Source organism: Tachysurus vachellii, chromosome 18 (assembly GCF_030014155.1).
Source record: "Tachysurus vachellii isolate PV-2020 chromosome 18, HZAU_Pvac_v1, whole genome shotgun sequence".
Taxonomy (NCBI): Eukaryota; Metazoa; Chordata; class Actinopteri; order Siluriformes; family Bagridae; genus Tachysurus; species Tachysurus vachellii.
This window is the reverse complement of record NC_083477.1, coordinates 19,941,979-19,961,497: the sequence shown is the minus strand read 5'-3', so window position 1 is coordinate 19,961,497 and position 19,519 is coordinate 19,941,979. Positions and strand designations below refer to the sequence as shown.

At 43.3% G+C, this 19,519-nt stretch overlaps 1 protein-coding gene and 1 pseudogene across 4 annotated transcripts in view; both read right to left on the bottom strand.

Moving 5' to 3' along the window:
- The window catches only part of LOC132861387 (aerolysin-like protein), a 168,120-nt gene that overhangs the window by 50,303 nt on the left and 98,298 nt on the right, over positions 1-19,519 (bottom strand). The window lies entirely within an intron of this gene.
- Positions 4,114-9,030, bottom strand: LOC132860797 (aerolysin-like protein; annotated as a pseudogene).

Genomic DNA, 19,519 nt, shown 5'->3' with positions numbered 1-19,519 from the left:
CGCATTATATTTAAGTTTGAGATGATTTTTAAAGGCCGTGCAAGGAGAGCATTAATCAGAGAAGCAGCCAAGAAGCCCATGGTAACTCTGGAGATGCTGCAGAGATCCAGGTTAAAGAATCTGTCCATGGGACAACTGTTAGTGGTGCACTCCACAAATCTGGTCTTTATGGAAGACAAAAAAGAAATAAATCAAAATAAATCATAAATGAAAAGTTTCTAAAAGTCATCTCAAGATTTAGATAAAACATTAAATATAATACAAAATTAAAATATCTACAAGACGGTGTAGATATTAAATATCATCCACCTTTTCACAAACAGTTCTTAAGAGAACACAGTGAAGAATTAAAAAAGTAAAAATGGTATTTCTCCATGTGTCTATCCTATCAGTTAAGGTTACTGTCACGTGGAGGTCATCATGTGATACAAGTAAAAAAGTGACAAATTGTGCCGTTGAGCTGAGGGTGTGTGTACTGTGTGTTTTTTGTGATTGTACTTACTGTTTACATACTTAACACTACACATATTAATTACAATGTAAGGTTTCTAAAAAGTGCTTAAAATGAATTCACACATGTCTTCCCCTTTACCTCGCTCTCCCTCCAGAACTAGTGGAAAGAAAACTGTCAAAAGTGAAAGGCTACAGTAGTTGCACCAATGATGTTACTATGAGCAAGCAGTAGCTAAGAAGTCTTTAGTGGTAGTGCTCAGGAAGAATCTAGAATAATACATAATTATGGGAAAAAAAAACAAGTCAGAAGCTTAGTTTCAATTAAGACTCATTTTATTGCTGGAAATTACAGATTATAATCTTCTGAATATGTGAAAGGAAAATAATCAAGTCCAGATATCACACAAAGCTACAGTCAAAGTAAATATAAAAAACATGAAATGAGATGTTTTATTTATTACTCCAAATGTTTTGTAAAGATTTATTTTAGTAATCAAAAAATATGGCTTTGCACCATTGGAAGACCAGCAGAATAATTCAAATCACATTTTTTATTGGTTTATAGATTAGGAAGATTTTTATTGGTTTATAGATTAGGAACCCAACTCCTCGAGAGAGGCTGGGCCCTCTACTACTCTGGAGTTGCCCGCGGTGAGAGGCGGCGGGCTGGTGTGGGCTTGCTCATAGCCCCCCAGCTCAGCAGCCATGTGTTGGAGTTTACCCCAGTGAACGAGAGGGTCGTTTCCCTGCGCCTTCGGGTCGGGGAGAGGCCTCTCACTGTTATTTGTGCTTACGGGCCAAATGGCAGTGTAGAGTACCCGATCTTCTTGGCGTCTCTGGGAGGGGTGCTGGAAAGTGCTCCGACCGGGGACTCCGTCGTTCTACTGGGGGACTTCAACGCTCACGTGGGCAGCGACAGTGACACCTGGAGGGGCGTGATTGGGAGGAACGGCCCCCCTGACCTGAACCCGAGTGGTGTTCTGTTATTGGACTTCTGTGCTAGTCACAGTTTGTCCATAACGAACACCATGTTCAAGCATAAGGGTGTCCATCAGTACACATGGCATCAGGACACCCTAGGTCGGAAGTCGATGATCGACTTTGTGGTTGTTTCATCTGACCTCCGGCCGTATGTCTTGGACACTCGGGTAAAGAGAGGGGCGGAGCTGTCAACTGATCACCACCTGGTGGTGAGTTGGATCCGATGGCCGGGGAGGAAGTTGGACAGACTTGGCAGACCCAAACGTACTGTGAGGGTCCGCTGGGAACGTTTGGCAGAGTCTCCGGTCAGAGAGATCTTCAACTCCCACCTCCGGCAGAGCTTCAACCAGATCCCGAGGGAGGTTGGAGACATTGAGTCTGAGTGGACCATGTTCTCCACCTCCATTGTCGACGCGGCCGCGCGGAGCTGTGGCCGTAAGGTCTCCGGTGCCTGTCGTGGCGGCAATCCCCGAACCCGGTGGTGGACCCCGGAAGTAAGGGATGCCGTCAAGCTGAAGAAGGAGTCCTATCGAGCCTGGTTGGCTCGGGGGACTCCGGAGGCAGCTGATAGGTACCGGAGGGCCAAGCGAGCTTCAGCCCGGGTGGTTGCAGAGGCAAAAACTCGGGTCTGGGAGGAGTTCGGTGAGACCATGGAAAAGGACTATCGGTTGGCCTCGAAGAAATTCTGGCAAACTGTCCGGCGCCTCAGGAGGGGGAAGCAGTGCCCTGCTCACACTGTTTATAGTGGGAGTGGGAATCTGCTGACTTCGACTGGGGACATTCTCGGACGGTGGAAGGAGTACTTCGAGGATCTCCTCAACCCCACCGACATGTCTTCCACTGAGGAAGCAGAGGCAGAGGGCTCAGTTGAGGACTTGTCGATCCCCCAAGCTGAGGTCACTGAGGTGGTTGAGAAGCTCCTCAGTGGCAAGGCACCGGGGGTGGATGAGATCCGCCCTGAGTACCTCAAGTCTCTGGATGTTGTGGGGCTGTCTTGGTTGACACGCCTCTGCAACATCGCGTGGCGTCTGGGGACAGTTCCTCTGGACTGGCAGACTGGGGTGGTGGTCCCTCTGTTTAAGAAGGGGGACCGGAGGGTGTGCTCCAACTATAGGGGGATCACACTCCTCAGCCTCCCCGGAAAAGTCTATGCCAGGGTACTGGAGAGGAGAATCCGGCCGATAGTCGAACCTCGGATTCAGGAGGAACAATGCGGGTTTCGTCCCGGTCGTGGAACACTGGACCATCTCTATACCCTCGCCAGGTTGCTGGAGGGTTCATGGGAGTTTGCCCAACCAGTCCACATGTGCTTTGTGGATCTGGAGAAGGCATTCGACCGTGTCCCTCGTGGTGATCTGTGGGGGGTGCTCTGGGAGTATGGGGTCCGGGGCCCTTTGCTAAGGGCTGTCCGGTCCCTATATGACCGGAGCAGGAGTTTGGTTCGCATTGCCGGCAGTAAGTCAGACTTGTTCCCGGTGCATGTTGGACTCCGGCAGGGCTGCCCTTTGTCACCGATTCTGTTCATTATTTATATGGACAGGATTTCTAGGCGCAGCCGGGGGCCGGAGGGAGTCCAGTTTGGGGACCACGGGATTTCGTCTCTGCTTTTTGCAGATGATGTTGTCCTGTTGGCTTCTTCAAATCAGGACCTTCAGAGTGCACTGGGACGGTTTGCAGCTGAGTGTGAAGCGGCGGGGATGAGTATCAGCACCTCCAAGTCCGAGGCCATGGTTCTCAGCCGGAAAAGGGTGGCTTGCCCCCTTCAGGTTGGTGGAAAGCCCCTGCCTCAAGTGGAAGAGTTTAAGTATCTTGGGGTATTGTTCACGAGTGAGGGAAGGATGGAGCGGGAGATCGACAGGCGGATCGGTGTATCTTCTGCAGTGATGCGGTCGATATACCGGTCTGTTGTGGTGAAGAAAGAGCTGAGCCGCAAGGCAAAGCTCTCTATTTACCAGTCGATCTACGTTCCTACCCTCACCTATGGTCATGAGCTTTGGGTCATGACCGAAAGGACAAGATCCCGGATACAGGCGGCCGAAATGAGTTTCCTCCGCAGGGTGGCTGGGCGCTCCCTTAGAGATAGGGTGAGGAGCTCGGTCACTCGGGAGGAGCTCAGAGTAGAGCCGCTGCTCCTCCACATTGAGAGGGGTCAGTTGAGGTGGCTCGGGCATCTGTTCCGGATGCCTCCTGGACGCCTCCCTGGGGAGGTGTTCCGGGCATGTCCAACCGGGAGGAGGCCCCGGGGAAGACCTAGGACACGCTGGAGGGACTATGTCTCTCGGCTGGCCTGGGAACGCCTCGGTATTCCCCCGGAGGAGCTGGAGGAAGTGTCTGGGGAGAGGGAAGTCTGGGTGTCCCTGCTTAAACTGCTGCCCCCGCGACCCGGCCCCGGATAAGCGGTAGAAGATGGATGGATGGATGGATGGATGGATATAGATTAGGAAAAAAAAATCAATTAAAAAAATCACCCCTTCTACCAAATGCAGGATAAACATGAAGATGCAAGATCATATAAGTCACAGCTGGACTCCAGTGTTCCACACACACAGCTCCAGTCAGCAAGACCTTTACTGAGATACTGAGTACAGTGATACATAATGCACTAAATACGTCCCATACATCTGTAACATTGATTATTAAATATTATCAAATATGTGGACACATTTTGTGGCTAAAATATTTATAGAATTGAATCCAAAGCTTGTTAGGCTGCACCAAGCATTTTGTTTGATTCATTCACAACCACGTTTCCATCAGAGTAAGCGACACCCTTGTAGGTTCCACTGGTTTTAAACTCCAGCACGCTGTCATTATAGCAGGTAATCTTTATGATGCCAGTGAATGGGAGGTCAACTGTAGCCTGGCCAAGTGTGATGCGCACATCCACGGTTTTACCTGCAGGAGCTGTAACAGGAAATGAGAAGAGCTCCATTTTCTCTGTACTGCTCTCTGAAGCATATGTACCCTCAACTCCAATGGTTAATTGATATCATGATTTCGCCTCTGCAAGAAATGGAATTCCTGCATTTACTTCCAGGCTGATTGTGAATTTCACTTTTCCCTTAACAGACCAGGAGGATTTTTGGATGATTTTTTTGGAGGTCTCAATTTTGTATACTTGAGTTACAGAAGTGTTGTTCTGGTAGGACATGGATTTAATTTCTCCAACAGCCACTTTGGGTATCACATCATGAATGGTGGGATACACAACATCGGTAAGCTGAACAGACTTAACAGTGTTGATGAACATGAAGCATAAGCGATCAATTTCAGACCCTGAACGTCCATTGATCCCCATGCAGATCCCAGAAGCAACATCAACTGGAACTTCTGGTTGCAGTGTAGAATTTATCATGGCTGCATAGAACTCTCGGGAGTTACTTGTCTTGAATTTGATTGCACCCATTTACATTTACATTTACAGCATTTGGCAGACGCCCTTATCCAGAGTGACGTACATAAGTGCTTAAATCTCTAACATTGAATACATTAATGCTGGCTCACTAAGTTACATACTTAAGATACCATGAGTTTAAAACATTTGTTCAAAGTTGCAATGAAATTGTAAGTGTCAAAGGTGTTTTTTTTTTTTTGTTTTTTTTTAAATGCAAAAGATAAGGAAAGAAGTGCTAGTTGAAGTGTTTCCTGAATAAGTAGGTCTTCAACAGCCGCTTGAAAATAGCCAGTGACTCAGCTGTCCGGACCTCTAGGGGAAGTTCATTCCACCACCTTGGTGCCAGTACAGAGAAGAGTCTTGTGGTATACTTGCCTCTTACCCTGAGAGATGGTGGAACCAGTCGAGCAGTGCTGGTAGATCGGAGGGTGCGGGGTGCAGTGCGAGGAGTGATGAGGGCTTTGAGGTAAGAGGGAGCTGGTCCATTTTTGGCTTTGTAGGCCAGCATCAGTGTTTTGAATCTGATGCGTGCAGCTACCGGAAGCCAGTGGAGGGATCGCAGCAGCGGGGTGGTGTGCGAGAACTTTGGCAGGTTGAAAACAAGCCGGGCAGCTGCATTTTGGATCATTTGCAGAGGACGGATTGCGTTCATAGGTAGACCTGCCAGCAGTGCATTGCAGTAATCCAGTCTAGAAATGACAAGAGACTGAACAAGTACCTGAGCAGCCTGTGTGGACAGAAATGGCCGAATCCTTCTAATGTTGTAAAGAAGAAACCGACATGAGCGAGTCACATTAGCAACATGAGAGGAAAAGGACAGTTGATTGTCCATGGTTACCCCAAGGTTGCGAGCTGTGGCTGAAGGGGAGATCAGATCGTTGTGCAAGGATATAGCAAGATCATGACCTGGGGATGAATCACCTGGGATGAAGAGCAGCTCAGTTTTGCTAGGATTAAGCTTTAACTGATGAGCAGTCCATGATGAAATTTCTGCCAGACATGCAGAGATCCGGTCAGAAGCTGTGGTATCTGAGGGTGGGAAAGAGAAGATAAGTTGTGTATCATCAGCATAGCAGTGGTAAGAAAAACCATGTGAGGAAATAACTTCCCCAAGAGAGTGAGTATACAGGGAGAAAAGAAGAGGACCAAGTACTGAGCCTTGTGGGACGCCAGTGGAGAGTCTGCGTGGAGCAGATGTCACTCCCCTCCATGTTACCTGATATGACCGTCCTTCCAGGTAGGAAGCAAACCATTCCCAAGCTGATCCGCAAATCCCAAGACTCCTGAGGGTGGCTAAGAGAGTCTTATGGTTGACCGTATCAAACGCTGCTGAAAGGTCAAGGAGGATAAGGACGGATGAGAGATTGGCTGATCTAGCAGCATGTAGTTTCTCAGAGACATCTAAAAGGGCTGTCTCTGTGGAATGAGCTGCTTTAAAGCCAGACTGGTTGGGGTCTTGGAGGTTGTTCTGTGAGAGATAGACAGACAGTTGATTAAAGACAATGCGTTCAAGAATTTTTGAAAGAAACGAGAGAAGTGATACCGGTCTGTAGTTACTGATGTCTGATGGATCCAGAGCAGGTTTCTTCAGGATGGGAATAACCCTTGCCCTCTTGAAAGTAGTTGGTACCTGACCAGATGCTATGGATCTATTGGCGATAGTGGTAATGAAGGGCAGAAGGTCTTGCGAGATGGTCTGGAGCATAGTGGAAGGGAGAGGATCCAATGGGCAGGTGGTAGGATTGCAAGACTGGATGAGTTTTAGAATCTCTTCTGCTGTTACAGTTGAGAAATGCGACAACAAAGGTGTAGGGGAGTCCATACTCTGAGATGTAAGTGCAGTCGGGGCTGAAGTGAAGGTCCGGCAGATTTCCTCAATCTTCTCCTGGTAGAAAGAAGCAAAGTCTTCTGCAGTCAGGGAGGATGAAGAAGGTGGAGCCGGGGGGTTAAGCAGAGAAGAGATGATGTGGAATTTCCGAGGGTCATGTGAGGAAGCTTCAAGCTTTTCCTTGTAGAAGGAAGTCTTGGCAGAAGTCACATCTGAGGAGAACTTGGCCATGAGTGTTCGGTAAGAATCAAGATCTGCATCAAGTTGTGATTTCTTCCTCTTTCTCTCTGATGATCTTAGCTCTCTTCGATTGTTGCGCAGCACATCTGAAAGCCAAGGAGCAGAACAAGAAGTTTTCTTGGGTTTAGTGGACATAGGGCAGAGGAAGTCCATAGTTGAGGAAAGAGATGAGAGGAAAGTATCTGTGGCCAAGTCCAAGGGCACTGAGGAAAAAGACTCAGGATCAGGAAGGGAAGAAAGAGTGCCAGAAGCTACAGAAGAAGGGGAGACAGAGTGAAGGTTGCGGCGGGTAAGAGCGAGGGGTTGAGAGGTAGTTTTAGGTAGGGTAGGGATAGTGATGGTGAAGGATACCAGGTGATGATCAGAGACATGTAGTGGGGTAGCAGTCACGTCTGTAGCTGGAGAAGGACGGGTGAAAGCCAGGTCCAGCACATTGCCTCCTTTGTGTGTGGGGATGTAGCTGTTGAGTGTGAGTGTGAATGAGTCGAGAAGAGACAGGAGGGAAGAAGAATGTAACTTGTCAGAGGGGAGGTTGAAGTCACCAAGCACTGTCAGGGGGGAGCTATCAGAAGGGAAAGCACTAAGCAGTGTGTCCATTTCTTCCAGGAAGTCACCTAGGGGACCAGGAGGGCGGTAAACAACAATGATAACAAGGTTAATTGGAGAGGTAACTGAAATGGCATGAAATTCAAAAGAGGAGATGGTTAAGTGAGACAAGAGGAGAGGTGTAAAGCACCATTTCTTTGACAGCAATAAACCTGTACCACCACCCCTGCCTGTTTCTCGTGGTGAGTGAGAGAAAGCATAGGCAGAGGATAAAGCAGCTGGTGTAGCAGTGTTCTGTGGGGATATCCAGGTCTCTGTTAGTGCAAGAAAATCAAAGGAGTAATGGGAAGTTAAAGCAGAGATAAAATTAGCTTTTTTCACAGCAGACTGGCAATTCCAGAGCCCACCTACCACCACTGTTTGAGACTTACACAAAAGAGGAGGGTAGATGAGGTTACTGGGATTGTGACCTCTGCTCTGTGGATGAGAGCGTCTGCGAGAGTAGGAATTGAGTACAGAGATGGGTTTAAGGCACATATTTGCAGTCAAGAGTGAGAATTAAGGTATGGTAGAATATAGCAAAACAGAACCTTCAATTTAAATAGGTAAGCCCCGCCCCCAATAAATAGGTAAGCCCTGCCACCCAGACGTGAACCATCTTGATTTGGCCAAAGTGAAAGGGAGGTGAAATGCTCTCCATCTTCAAAGTTAAACTCAGAAGTAGTTCAAGAAACTAAAATAAGAATTATTTTATATATATATATATATATATATATATATATATATATATATATATATATATGTATGTGTGTATATATATATATATAATAAATAAAATAACCAGTTTAAAAGAAGGTGAAATATAAACCAGATATAAACAGACATAAACCCCTGGGCAATCATGAAAAGGCTAGAGAAAATAAGTGGGTTTTAGCAAGGACTTAAAACTAGAAATGGTGGGTGCCATCCTAATCTCTAGTGGCAGGGAGTTCCATAGTCTAGAACCGGCCACAAAAAAGGCACGCTCTCCTCTACGCTTGAGCCGTACACAAGGGACCACCAACATGGCCTGGTCAGATGAGCAAAGACTTCTAATAGTAGAGTAGGGATGAAGAAGTTCAGATAAGTAGAGAGGAGCGGTATTATGGAGAGACTTATAGACAAAGAGTAGAATCTTAAACTCTATTCTCTGAGAAATCGGCAGCCAGTGTAGAGATCTAAGAATGGCAGTGATGTGTTCATGTTTGCGACAGCTAGAGAGAAATCTGGCAGCAGCATTTTGAACGAGCTGGAGACGCGTAATCTGAGTTTTAGATATACCGCAATATAAAGAGTTACAGTAATCTAAGCGAGAAGTTATAAACGCATGAACAGCCATTTCTAGAGTCTTAGGGGTAAGAAAGTGTTTAATTTTGGAGAGAATCCGCAGTTGGTAAAAGCTAGACCCAATAACAGACGAGATGTGTTTGTCAAATTTTTAGTGCTGCTCAATAAAGATGCCAAGATTCTGCACCCGTGAAGATCTAAAAACAGATAAACTCTCTAGGTTGATGCTAGAGGACTGGGACTTCTCATTTGGGCTAAACATTATTACCTCAGTTTTTTCTTCATTTAAAAATAGAAAATTTTGTGCCAGCCATAATTTAACCTCTTCTAAACATTTTAGAAGAGATGAGATTGCTGAGGGATTATTTTTCCTAATTGGTAAGTAGATTTGAGTGTCATCAGCATAGAAATGAAAGGATACATCATGTGTACGGAGAATAGAGCCCAGGGATAGCATGTATAACGAGAATAGAGAGGGAGCTAAAATTGAGCCTTCTGGAAGGACATAGGACAGCGTGGTGGGGGAGGAGGAAAAGTTACCCATTTTCAATATGTACTTTCTGTCAGTTAGGTATGACTGAAACCAGCTCAAAACATTTGCTTTTAGACCTACCCAGGTCTCGAGCCTTGATAATAGAAGGGAGTGGTCTATGGTATCAAAAGCAGCTGAAAAATCTAAGAGAATAAGAACCGCAGAGTCTCCGGAGTCAGTAGAAAGATAAATGTCATTTAAAACTCAAAAGGGCAGACTCAGTACTGTGAGCAGACTTAAAACCCGATTGAAAGACCTCATAGATACAATTGTTATTCAGAAAACTTTGGAGTTGGTTTAGCACAATTTTCTCCAGAATTTTTGACATGAAAGGCAAGACAGAGATAGGTCGAAAATTCAGTGTAGGCTTCAGTAAAGCATTAACACATACAGTACATTTCGCTACTACATCCTACAGAATCCTATTGAATCTTTGGAAAAAGCTGAAACATGTGATCTGATCATCTGATCAATAGACATGTTTTTTAATAACCAAAAAAGAGGGTGTTCTTCTTCTTCTTTCGGCTTTTCCCTTCAGGGGTCGCCACAGCGAATCATCTCTCTCCACCTATCCCTATCTTCTGCATCCTCAACACTTACACCCACTAGCTTCAAATCCTCATTAATTACATCCATATACCTCCTCTTTGGCCTTCCTCTTTGCCTCCTGCCTGGCAGCTCCATGTCCAACATTCTCCTACCAATATACTCACTCTCCCTCGGTGGAATTGAGCAAATGCAGTGTGCAAACATCCACACCAGAGAAAGAGAACGTAAGTCAGCATATTTTCCTTCTTGACCCTGACTGTGTTGGATGTGGGAGGGTTGAACATCATACTAGACTGTTTTACCTGGACTGCTGTTTTAAAGACGTTGTTGTGACGACTCGCACTTTGAGTAAAATTATACCTCTCTCTGTTCATTCACTCCCATAACTTGTGTGTCGGGGGATGGGCGTGACGCTGACATGAAATGTAAGGACAGTTTACACTATGAGGACCGTCATATTTTACACACTTGATGAAAACCTGCCGGGTTGGTTGTGGCGGCTTTTTAGGCTTCGTTTACACCTGGTATTAAGATGTGTTTTGTCAGTCTTATCAGCAGTGGATAAAGCTAAATACAGGTGTAAACAAGGTCTAAAATGCTTTGAGCCTGTCCACTTTCAACCACTTCCAGAGGTAGTGGAAAACGCATTCGATTGGATTGTATTTCAAAGTGTAAACACTCATGCATTCCAACAGCCACTAAAGACCAGCTACTCTCTGCCTATTGACCCAACACGTGATCCTAATGGGACGTCTTGAGAGAACGTGTACCAATGCAAGATACACGTACTTTGCTGCATAGTACTAAAACAACATCTTCTTCTTCTTCGTTCGGCTTTTCCCTTCAGGGGTCGCCACAGCGAATCATCTCTCTCCACCTATCCCTATCTTCTGCATCCTCAACACTTGCACCCACTAGCTTCAAATCCTCATTAATTACATCCATATACCTCCTCTTTGGCCTTCCTCTTTGCCTCCTGCCTGGCAGCTCCATGTCCAACATTCTCCTACCAATATACTCACTCTCCCTCCTCTGAACATGTCCAAACCATCTTAATCTTGCCTCCCTAACTTTGTCCCCCAAACGTCCAACATGGGCTGTCCCTCTGATGTACTCATTCCTAATCCTGTCCAATCTTGTCACTCCCAAAGAGAACCTCAACATCTTCAGCTCGGCTACCTCTAGCTCCGACTCCTGTCTCTTCCTCAGTGACACTGTCTCTAAACCATACAGCATGGCCGGTCTCACCACTGTCCTGTACACCTTCCCCTTGATTCTTGCTGACACTTTCCTATCACACAGAACTCCTGACACCTTTCTCCACCCACTCCAACCTGCCTGCACTCGCTTCTTTACTTCTTTCCCACTCTCTCCATTACTCTGGACTGTTGACCCCAAGTACTTAAACTCCTGTACCTTCTTCACCTCTTCACCCTGTAACCTTACTGTTCCACTTCCCTCCCTTTCATTCACACACATGTACTCAGTCTTACTACGACTGACTTTCATTCCTCTTCTCTCCAGCGCAAACCTCCACCTCTCCAGGTTTTCCTCCACCTGCTCCCTGCTCTCACTACAGATCACAATGTCATCTGCAAACATCATCGTCCAAAGAGACTCCTGTCTGACCTCCTCTGACAACTGGTCCATCACTATAGCAAACAGGAAGGGGCTCAGAGCCGATCCCTGATGCAGTCCCACCTCCACTGTGAACTCCTCTGTCTGACCTACAGCACACCTCACCACTGTCCTGCTCCTCTCATACATGTCCTGCACCACTCTGACATACTTCTCTGCTACTCCTGACTTCCTCATACAGTACCACAGCTCTTCTCTTGGCACCCTGTCATACGCTTTCTCTAAGTCTACAAACACACAGTGCAACTCCCTCTGACCATCCCTATACTTCTCCATCAACATTCTCAGAGCAAAAATTGCATCTGTTGTGCTCTTTCTGGGCATGAAGCCATACTGCTCACAAATTTCCACCACCTTCCTTAACCTAGCTTCCACTACTCTTTCCCACAGCTTCATTGTATGGCTCATCAACTTTATCCCCCTATAGTTGCTGCAACTCTGCACGTCACCCTTATTCTTAAAGATCGGCATTAACACACTCTTTCTCCATTCCTCAGGCATCCTCTCACTTTCTAAAACCCTGTTGAACAAACTAGTTAAAAATTCCACTGCTGCCTCTCCTAGACACTTCCAGACCTCTACCGGGATGTTGTCAGGACCAACTGCCTTTCCACTTTTCATCCTCTTCAAAACCTTCCTAACTTCATCCTTTCTAATCTTATCTACTTCCTGTTCCACAGAGTTCACCCCTTCTACTCTTTTTTCCCTCTGATTTTCCTCATTAATCAGCTCCTCAAAGTATTCCTTCCATCTCCTCTGTACACTCTCCTCACTTGTGAACACCCTTCCATCTCTATCCTTAATAATTCTAACTTGCTGCACATCCTTCCCATCTCGATCCCTCTGCCTAGCTAACCTGTACTTCTCTCCTTCTCTAGTGTCTAACCTAGTGTACAACTCGTCATATGCCTTCTGCTTGGCCTTAGACACCTCCCTCTTCACTCTGCGCTGTAACTCCTTGTATTCCTGTCTATTCTCTTCAGTCCTCTCTATATCCCACTTCTTCTTGGCTAATCTCTTCCTCTGGATACTATCCTGAACTTCCTCGTTCCACCACCAAGTCTCCTTATCTTCTTTCCTCCTTCCAGATGATACACCCAGCACCTTTCTCCCTGTCTCCCTGATCACTTCTGCTGTAGTTTCCCAGTCATCTGGCAGCACTACCTGGCCACCCAGAGCCTGCCTCAACTTCTGTCTAAATTCCTCACAACATTCCTCCTTTTTCAGCTTCCACCATTTAGTTTTCTTCTCTATCTTTGACATCTTCCTCTTACAGACCATCAGAGTCATCCTACACACCACCATCCTATGCTGTCTGGCTACACTCTCTCCCACTACCACTTTACAGTCACTAATCTCTTTCAGATTGCCTCTTCTACAAAGGATGTAGTCTACCTGTGTTCTCCTACCTCCACTCTTGTAAGTCACTTTATGTTCCTCCCTCTTCTGAAAATAAGTGTTAACCACAGCCATGTCCATCCTCTTAGCAAAGTCTACTACCATCTGTCCTTCAAGGTTCCTTTCCTTAACTCCAAACTTGCCCATCACCTCCTCATCACCTGTGTTCCCCTCACCAACATGTCCATTAAAATCCGCTCCTATCACCACTCTCTCACACTTGGGAATACTCTCCATAACCTCATCGAATTCACACCAGAATCTCTCTTTCTCCTCTAACTTACAACCTACCTGCGGGGCATAACCACTAACAACAACTTCAGACTCATCACCCTGTCTGACACTCTCTTCACCTCCAGAACATTCCTCACAAACTCCTCCTTCAGGACCACACCTACCCCATTTCTCTTACTATCCACACCATAATAAAACAGCTTGAATCCTGCTCCTATACTACGAGCCTTGCTACCCTTCCACTTGGTCTCCTGTACACACAGTATATCCACCTTGTAGCCTTGCTACATTATTAAGGCCCACAAAAACAAAATATTATGCATACTTGCTTTTTGGTTGAATAGAAGCACGGTTTTGTTAATGTATAGATGAGTTTATTTGTGTTTCAGGCCTTAATTTAAGTTCATTGTTTGTTTTGAGCTGGTTTTGAGTTTGTATGCCTTATATCAACATCCGTTATTTATGTTGTTAATTTTGGGGACTTTTAGGTTGAAATCCTATTAGTGGTGATTGAAGGGACTTTTATTTTGGAGTACACCTGAGAGGAAGGAAGGCCTAGAGGATAAGGTAGGCTAATGGTGGAAGTTGTGCAGACTGTTCTCCCCTACAAGACTTTTTCAGGAGAATGTTTTGAGGTTTTTGGATCCCCTTTGTCCAGGCAAAGGTCTCCAGTTGAAACGCGGGTGGATTTTTGACTGCTAAGTTTCAAGAGACAATTGGATTACTTTTTTCTTTTTCTTCAACCTTGGGATTTATCTATTTTCTGGGATTATTCACTTTTCTACCATGGACTGAGAGAGGCCTAACTAAGGACTACCAAAAGACAGTCAGATAAGTGATGAACATTTGGTGTTTGTATTTTCTGTCCTAATATATGCATTTGTATTTAATCCAGGTGTGAGTAATTTTTCGTGTCCTTTTTTGGCCTATTAACCCAAGTTTTTCTATTTTAACACAGTATTTGAGTGCCTGAATTTTAGTGTAACTGAAGGTCCAAAGTTCCGCTGAGACCGACTTGTTACAACCTTCCTTCTCTCCATCATATCAGCCAGCTCTCTACCTTTCCCTGTCATAGTACCAAGATTCAGAGTTCCTATTCTCAGTCCTACACTCTTACCTTTCCTCTTCTCTCTCTGTCTGTGCACTCTCCTCCCTCCTCTACTTCTTCGACCAACAGTAGCCCAATTTCCACCGGTGCCCTGTAGGTCAACGGCGCCGATGGCAGTCATTGTTAACCTGGGCCTTGACTGATCCGGTATGAAATTCGTACTGACAATTCTCATGGTTAGATTTGCACTGGACTGTGACCCCCATGGCTAGATTGTGTGTCCACGCTGTTAGATGGAAATCAGATTTCACAAGCTTTTCACCCCTCAGTGGTTAATTGGTTCCATAAACTGTCAGAAAGCACAATAATGTAGTTTATTATTTAGTGAACCTTCCTTTGTTTCACTCAACCTTGTGATGGCATTTTAACACGGATTCATGGTTTGTGTAACAGATACCGTGGAATTTTTCTCCAAGCCACAAAACATCTGTTTATAATAAGTATCAGAAATCTACAATGTCTTCTCTGTTGCATCCAATGGAAGCTCTATAGCATAGGTCACTAACAGGTGGACCGCGGTCCGGGTCCGGACCCAGAAGCTGTCCAATCCGGACCCGGACCTAAAGCCAAAACAAAAGGTTATGATTTAAAACTTGACGGGGCACTTCTATTTTAACCGGCGCAGCTTTTGCAATCTTTACGGCAGTGGTAGTAGAAATGCACAGACCAATTGCATGCGAGTTAAGCCATCCCACGTGATACCACTCAGCCAATCAAGTCTGTACATTACTGAAGTAAACTCTGTGACTCAACAGCGCAAGACAGATGAGAGAGAATTTGAGTAAAGTTACACTTAAAAGAAAGATAGCGATACATGTAGAAAACAAACGGAGAGAAACAGACGAGTGAGACGGAGAAAGGGAGAGAAACAGACGAGTGAGATGAAGAAAGGGAGAGAAACAGGTGAGTGAGACGGAGAAAGGGAGAATAAAGAACAAATGGCGCTCTCAGAAAAAGAAAAGTGGACAGCGAAAATAGAGCATTTAATCCAGAATGGACAGATTCATTTCTGTTCATACTTCCTGTTTCATTCTGTTCTGTTTTATCAAACTATACAGAATGGATGATTAAAGCAGTATCATTGCTTACTTTATTTATCACATGTGCATAACAGCATTACAAGTGCCAGAACCTAGTTCTGTCTGTAAGTCACTCACTTCCGTTCGTGCATCACTCAAATCTGTCCCCTTGGGAACAGGACTGGAAAACTAACAATCCACTTGTTACAAGTGTTTCCCACAATGTGAAACACCATTATGAGACAAAACATAAAGGTTTTGAACAAACATATCCACTCAAATCTGAAGACAGCGTGCGAGGCAGTTTTCTCTACAATGAACATAATCAAAACTAAATATGGTTCCAGGGTCACTAATGAGCACCCCCACATGTGTATGAGAGCAGCCCTGACTCCATTCAAGCCCAGGTTTAACATCCTGCCAAGCCAAGTTAGAGCTCAGTTCTCTCACTGAGATATAAAAGGGAAAGTTAAGCACTTTATTTAAACATACACAATTTTCACATTTTATTTATTTTCTCTTACTATGAAATGTAGCCCTACTTTTATTTATGTAATGAGAGAACGTTATACATATCTACAATCATACATATGTTCAGTTCTATGTTACATGACAATAAATATTGTCAAAAAGTTTTTGAACTGTACTTGATGGAGATATTGAATCAGGTATCGATTGCTTGCAGATGTTGATACAACTACTAGGCTACTTAAATATATATCACACTAACTAGTTAGACATTATGATCTTCCGGACCTTTGCTTCAAGAAATGTTCTCTTACTGGACCTCTTTAAATTTTAGTTGAATACCTCTGCTCTATAGGCTTTAGATCAGGGCTCTGGAAATGTTCAATCAAAAAGAATTTTAAGTTGCCTTCAAACCATCAAAAGTACAGTATACAGTATGTACAGTATGTCCCCAAAGTGTTCCAGCAAAACTGAAGGTAAACTGTTGTCTATAATATGTAGGATTACATTTCACAGTAACTAAGAGGCTTATACCTGTTCCTGCATCTCAATGCTCCTGTGTACAAAGCCAGTACCATGAAGATCTCCCTGATGTGTTGGAGGTTGGAGTGGAAGATCTCGAGTGTCCTGTAAATAGCACTGAATATGAATGGGTGATTCTTTTGGTTGATTTTTTCCCCCAATCTCTGTGCACTCAAAAGCTGGATGCAGTCAAATCATCAGCACAGAAATGTAAACCCTGAGCTCTCATCCTGATCCAAAGTGATTTATGCAGCCGGACCATACTGCCCCTCGGGTGGACCGACTTTGATCTAGAGCTTGCATCTGGTTTCTTTTAAAAGGTCGTTCAATAACAGATTGTTTACAAGGCTGTTTGTCTCAACATCCTTAACTTCTTTTCAAGCACAAAGCAAATCATGTTTTTGAATCAAATATTTTTAATAAACTGGATTAATTTCTTTGACAGCATTAGCAAGAACTTCCCCCTTTATAATGAAATCAAACCCATTTTAGCAGGTTATATATTTCCATTGAGATTATATCATTCTTTAGTAATAGAAGATATTAAATGAACAGACAACAGAGTGGGGATGATAATGGTAACACATGGCACATAGAGGAACATATTAAAGAAATCTATATGAGCTGCTTAATACACCGCAATCAACTTGGTGTGTTGCCAAATCGATAAAACAAACGAGAAATGAATGGGATATTTACATATATAGGGTTAAAAAATGGATTTATCACATGAAACTACGTAACGCTGTAAAGCTGTAATTCTTAAGGAATAAAACAATCACTGATGGAAAAATACTCATCTATGAATCTAGTCTTTTCACCTTCAGTTAGATTTTCCTATAACAGCACATCATTATAATAAACAGACATTTTAACAATATTTTATACTTAAATTTGATGTTAGTTCTTACACTGTAGCAGCTATAAATGGTCATCCCTTAACCTCACTTTCTTCTTCTGAATTTGTATGTTACATATTATGAAAACCTAAATATTGTTGAATTTAGCAAAAAGTAATAAAAACAATACAGGATAATAAAATATAGCAAATGAAGGCATATTGTTAAGATTATGTGATCACCTGATCTATAACACCCAAATCTGAGTAACTGGAAATGACCTTTGTATGCTCAATTATTCAGTCACCTCCAGACAACAAGGTTTCCATTCACACAGTTCCTTAAAACCAACCTTTCCTGTTACACTGCTAATACCTACACTTTTGTTACTTGTATCTTTAGCAATAATCTTTGTTATTTTGTTCTAAGCACCTTTATGAAAATGAAATTGAATTAAAGACTTCTGGAGAATATTTCTTTTGTCAAAGGCAAATTGTTTGGTGACACAAAGGAAACACCCAATGAGGATTTCGCACGACAGAAAATGTTCAGAATCGAGCTTTCATAACATGAGTTAAAGAAACCTTAAAATAAAGTATTAACACATACAGTAATTATAAAGCTATAATACTCTAATCTACATACACAGTTAATAATCTACATTGTCAGGGGCGCGGGGGTAAAAACGGACCCAAATGCAGGACAGCTAAATAAAAACAGGGATTTAATAACTAAAATACACAAAACAGCACAACGAACACAGCAGACAAAGACAACAGCAAATGACAACAGGTGATTCCGCGCCGCACAATGCAACGCGGCTCAACTAAATAATACAAATAATCAATAAACATGAGGGACAGGTGTGCAGAGGCAGGGAGGAAAAGACAAGGGCGGGGCAGACACGTGAACACGAAACATAAACAAAAGGCACATGGCCAAAGTCCAGGCAAAGTCCTGACATACATAATGTAATCAAAAATATACAGCACAGGTTAATTACCTTAAAATGTCAGAACATCTAAGAAACCACAATAAAGTGATTTATTATTTAATCCACATTTCTTTGTCTCACAGTAACTTTTGATAACACCTTGGAAGGGAATCATAGATTCTATAACTGTTATGATTTCTTCTCCATTGCATCCCATGAAAGTTCTACAGACTTTAGATAAGGGCTCTTGGAATGTTCTACCAAAAAGCGTCTGGTCTGCATTGGATGTAGTAATAAATAGCTTCTGGAGCGAAATGTTCTGCCCTTTGACCGAGACCGAGCTTTCTGGCACTGGGCAGAACATTTCACTCCAGAAGCTATTTGTTACTACATCCTACTGAATCCTATTGAACATCTCTGGAAAAAGCTGAAACGTGATCTGATCATCTGATCAACAGACATGGTTGTTAATAACCAAAGAAGAGGGTGTTAACTGGCATAATTCAGAACTCTGAATTTTATTTTATTTATTTTATTAAATTTCAAAAATCAGTATTCAGACATCAGAAGTAACTAATAAACAAGGTGTAATGTGATAAAGTGGAGTCCTACAGAGCTTTATGTCTCTTATGCCACACCAATTTACTTTACCAGTACTAACACATTTTATTTATTAATGATTAATGCACTGACAAACCACACTGTAATAGAAAATGATCAGAATTAAGCTTTAATAATATGAGTTAAACATTATCATATACAGTAACTATAATGCTGTAATACTATAATCTACATACACAGTTAATAACCTACATAATGAAATCAAGAATAAACTGCACACTTACAAGGAACTGATGAAGCAGGTAGCAAAAAATGCCTTCTTTAAAAGACGTCTCGTGAAGGATGCAAGTTTGTGGATGAGACAGAAGCTTTATACCAGATAAAGAGGGTGGTCCTGGACCTTACACCACACTTCCAAGGAACAGGTGTGTGTGTGTGTGTCCATGCTGTTATTTGGAAATCAGATTTCAAAAGCTTTTCACCCCTCAGTGATTAATTTCCTTAAACTATCAGAAAGCACAATAATGTGGTTTAATATTTAGTGAACATTCCTTTGTGTCACTCAACCTCGTGATGACATCTTAACACAAAATCATGGTTTCTGTAACAGACACAGTTAAATTTTTCTCCAAACCACAAAACTTTCATTCTGTTTATAATAAAGCATAAAAATCTACAATGTCTTCTCTATTGCATTAGATAGAAGCTCCATAGGCTTTAGATCAGGGGTTTGGGAATGTTCTATCAAAAAGCGTCTGGTCTGCATTGGATCATTATCCTGCTTTAAAAAAATCACATTTCATCAATAAAACACAACCTGACCAACACCAATGTAGTAACAAAAAGATCCAGCCATGTTCATATGTGTAATTTAAAGTACCCTGATAGATGAGTTTGCCATCAGACTCCTACATCTTTACATATTTAAATGCTGCTACAACTGTTTTTG